Source organism: Numida meleagris, chromosome 1 (genome assembly GCF_002078875.1).
Source record: "Numida meleagris isolate 19003 breed g44 Domestic line chromosome 1, NumMel1.0, whole genome shotgun sequence".
NCBI classification, from domain to species: domain Eukaryota; kingdom Metazoa; phylum Chordata; class Aves; order Galliformes; family Numididae; genus Numida; species Numida meleagris.
The window spans coordinates 167,804,977-167,809,447 of record NC_034409.1 but is presented as its reverse complement, the minus strand read 5'-3'; the positions used below and the strand labels follow the sequence as shown (position 1 = coordinate 167,809,447).

At 44.2% G+C, this 4,471-nt stretch overlaps 1 long non-coding RNA gene across 1 annotated transcript; it reads right to left on the bottom strand.

Moving 5' to 3' along the window:
• On the bottom strand, positions 1,659 to 4,465 carry LOC110387941. Its single transcript, XR_002432751.1, has 2 exons — positions 2,778 to 4,465; positions 1,659 to 2,082 (listed from the first exon to the last, which is right to left on the bottom strand). It is a non-coding gene; the product is annotated as an uncharacterized LOC110387941 (long non-coding RNA).

Genomic DNA, 4,471 nt, shown 5'->3' with positions numbered 1-4,471 from the left:
CCTCTAGACCAGGTTGCTCACAGCCCCATCCAGCCTGGCCTTGAATGCTTCCAGGTTGGGGGCATCCACAACCTCTCTGGGCAACCTGTTCCAGTGTCTCACCACCCTCACAGTCAAGAATTTCTTCCTAATCTCTAGTCTAAATCTACCCTCTTTCAGTTTAAAGCCATTTCCCCATGTCCTGTCACAGCATGCCCTTCTGAAATGTCCCTCCCCAGCTTTCCTGTAGGCCCCCTTCAGGTACTGGAAGGCCACTCTCAGGTCTCCTCAGAGCCTTCTCTTCTCCAAGATGAAGAGCCCCAGCTCTCTCAGCCTGTTCTCGTAGGGGAAATGCTCCAGGCCTCTGGGATGTGCAACACCAGACTGCTTCAGCATGTTGGAACTTCTCTGTAACTTCTTGTCTGTCGTGGTAAAGCTGAGGTACCTCTGGTCATCTCTCTGTGACGGGGGTACAGGTCTCCTGCCGTCCAGTGCTCAAACTCCAGTGTGAAACACGAGGGCTGCTCTGGAAGTAATGCCTCCTATTTCATTACATTGGCCCATGACATCAGAGGCAGATGTTGGTAGTATGACAGTAGAGGTTGAACTTTCTCACTAATATTCCATTACATGGCAGCAGAGGGGAGGTCTGACAAAATGGCGTCTGGCATGGAAGTACTTTTGAAGCAAAGGTGTGGAACTGAATACCTCTGTGAGGAAAAATGGCACCCACTGACATTCATAGACATCTGCTGAACATTTATGGAGACCAAAAAGTGGATGTGAGCACAGTGAGGCAGTGGGTGGTGTGTTTCAGCAGTGGTGACAATGACAGTGGGTCACTTCAATCAGTGCAGTTTTTTATGAGCATGATATGCAGGTTCTTGTTCATTATTGGTGAAAATGCATAGCTAATGGTTGTGACTATGATGAAAAATAGTGTTTTCTAGCTGAGGAATTTCTCTGTCAAATAGTGTTATTGTATTCCTTGTATCTCCTGTAATTTCCATGGAAATAAATGGGAGGCATTACTTTCAGAGCAACTTACATGCTTGTCTTTATGAAAAAGAGTGAGGGGGAAAAAATGTCTTCCACATGGCTTTGGAGGCAGAGCTGTCTGCACCAACAGCAAAGGGAGTCCCTCTGCCTGGTGTAAGGCCTCTAAGTGATCTCACTGCAACTTGTGGCTGTTTTCAGGAAGTGAGAGGCTGAAATTAAGAACCTACTGCAAGAGCCTTGGTGATGTATATTGTGCAGAAGAATTATTCATGACCAGCAGAGCTCTGCATGACCTAGATCCCTTACAGAGATCAGTAGTGAGCTCTTTCAGTCTCGTTCCCAGGCTCTGATAGTGAAGTAAATAAACTCAGAGCTCTGCTGATAAAGGCTGCTGTGTGCAAGCACTGACCTCCAAAAGCTCTTTCCCAAGAATGTGTTGGAGTAATGGGCAAGATCTTTGGGAGAGTATCTCTTATTTTGTTGCTTCAACCCCAGCTCAGTTGATGTACTGAGGTATTTCATGTTCCTCTAACTAGTGTCATTGGTGACCACTGCTCCTGAAGGAGCTCTGGCTATGAATTTCAGTGATGCCACATCCACAGCTATCTGTGAGAAACCAAAGGCACTGCATACTGGAAACCAGTAACTGAAAAGAAATGAAATCTTTTGAAGAAGTCAAGTCCAGAGGGATTCAAAATCATTTTATTTACACTGTCCTATAGTGTTGAGCAGCTCGGTGTAACCGCAGTACATGCAAGTGAGATGGAATTGCAGCATCTTTGACAGAAACAGAAGAAATATGGACAGCTAATGGAAAGCTGGCTGCTGGACAAGATATGCACTCCAGTTTGAGCCTTTTAGTGCCATAAAGATACAACAAAGGCAGAAGGTGTGAGCTCCACATTAAGTGATGCCGGAAGTTCTCCAGGGTAATGCATAGCAAAGGTATATAGTTATCTGCTGAGGCTTGAATGGGCTGTATGAAAAAGATTAGATTAGCACTTAGTAGGTGTGTTCAAACTATTCACAGTTGTAGAGCTAGTTCATAATTCCGCCTGGGCAAATTTAGGATAACTCCTATTCTGCTTCCATGGTGGAGGAGGCCTACAAGGAGAAGAAACCAATGTGAAGTCGGCAAGTCACAGCAGGCTATGTATTAGGAGGCTTTTGCAACCTTCTGGTCCTGTAGCTCTGAGTTACGCTAACGGTAAGGTGGAAAGAAGTTGCATCAAGTCGGTGGAGTGAGTCTTGACTTATCTTGAGTCTAACAGCTAGAAAATGATGTTTTTCTCACATAATAATAGGGGGGTTGGACCCAATGATCTCTAGAGGTCTCTTCCAACCCCTACAATTCTGTGATTCTGTGATAATTTTGAAGGTGAATCAGAACATAGGAACCCAGCTGCTTCAGATCAGATTGAGTAGCAGGCAGTAGAGTCTGTTACTTAATTAAGAGCAATTTAGTGCAGGGTGAAGTTTTATCATAGAATTGCTTGGATTGGAAGGGATCATCTAGTTCCAATCTCCCTTGCCAGAATGGGTAATTCAAAAGTTATCCATCCTTTTTGAAATAAGGCAAGGCGTCATTACCTAAATGCCCTGATCCTGATATCCTGGCACCTGTCAGAAGAAGAGGTGATGTGTCAGAGAAACCATAACAAGGATGTTAAAAGTTGTATATACCACCCTTTGCTTAAATTGAGAATGAGAAGGGAGCAAGCCCTCACCAGTACTGCCCAGCTGAAATGTATGAACAAGCCAAAACCTTTTGCTAGTAAGTGCTGTGGACTGTCACTTACCTGAGAGCATCTTGGAGGTTTCTAGAAATGTAACTGAAGGCATCTCTTGGCCACACGGTGGCAGTTCATTCCTAGCTATTCTGCAGCTCTCCTATTTCTGTGATCTGCAGAACAGAGCATGAAAGGGAAGCGAGCGTTCTCTCCAGCTTCATCACCAGAAGTCAGCGCGTTTGTTATCCACCGCTAGGCTTTTGAACTAACACTTGTTTGGCAGTTTGCAATTAGCATTATCTCTATAACTGAGTCTGTGCCTCCAGGGAGATGATTTCCTTAGGAAATAAAAATGGTGCCATCTTAGAAGACACCAAGACAACATTAAATATTATCTGAGGTGCTGACCACTTGCCTCTGACTGCTTCTGGAAACAAATGGCCAACGTAACGCAATTGCCATAAACCATGCATTCTTAGGCACAGAAAATACAGAGAGGGATTGAAAATGATAAGCAGAGGATGTGAAGATTCAAAAGTTCAGTCCTGAGACAGGCCTGACCTAAAAGCTTCTGACCTGATGCTGAAGTTCCTTCCAAAGCCCAGGAGAATCAGTGTATGAAGTTTCCAGGTCCTTAGGGCCTATAATACTCCTATTCCACAATTTGCTAACCCAGGCAGCTTGGTTAACAAAGTTGATCCACCCCTGCATCAGCTGCTGTTGTGGCTTGCAGGAGAATTTTTATGTTTAGTGCATGCACTCTGAACTTCTTGAGGATTTTGGATTACTTTTTTTAATGTCAAAACTCTCATTTTTCAAAAAAAAAAAAGAAAAAAAAAGGGAAAAATAAAAAGGAAGTATGTCCTTATGCAGTTTATAACCACACACTGGCAACAGGAGCTTTCATTAATTCAGATGGTAGTATGGTCCCGTTGTGTTCAGATTAATGAGGTTCCCTGCATTAGTAAGGCCGAGGTATTAGTAAGTAATGGTATAAGTAATGGTTCCCCCGATTAGTAAGGCCCAAAGTACCAGTACTGGGACTGCATGTATCTGGGCTCTCAGCCTGGGCTTGCTTCTGGCTTGATGTATGACACTGTGTCCTTGTAACTAACAAACACAGCTCTGTTGTCTCCGGGTGTTTGTATGGGGAGAAAGCACATTGATAAACAATAAAATACCTTGTACTGTTTGTAAGTTAGATACTAGCTTTAGGGCCCCTCCACTGATTCATCGCATTCCTACCCTTCAGTGGCTTCACTTTTCAGTTTTCAATACGTAGAATTTATTTTTGCTCCCCTCATCACAATAGTATAGATCTTTTGCTGCGAGCGGTTCAATGGGAGGACTCCAGTGTGTGCAGGGCTGACCTCTAATTACAGCTGAGTAAATTGAAGTGAGTGTACTAGGGGCCAGACTTTCAGCTGTCCTTGGCGGGATTTTCAAAAGGCACATAACCAGCATCAGCAGTGACTGACAATTGCACTGGTGCCTGACTGCTTTTGGAAATGATGGTCTTCAGCCAAGCTTGCGCAGACACAGCTCCACTTCTAGGAATGAAATTAGACTCACAAGAAGCCCAGAATTAGCATGTCTGGCTAACTTTAGGCCTGCTAACTTGAAGCTCTCAAGTGATGCAGTTCTGAGAAAAGGAATAATCCTAAATCTTCGTCAGCTTTCCATATCCCTTGCCACCTCCTTTGTGCAGCACTGTTGGTTGTTGCTGATGCTTGCATGTAACCAGGGCCATAAGGATTTGTGGA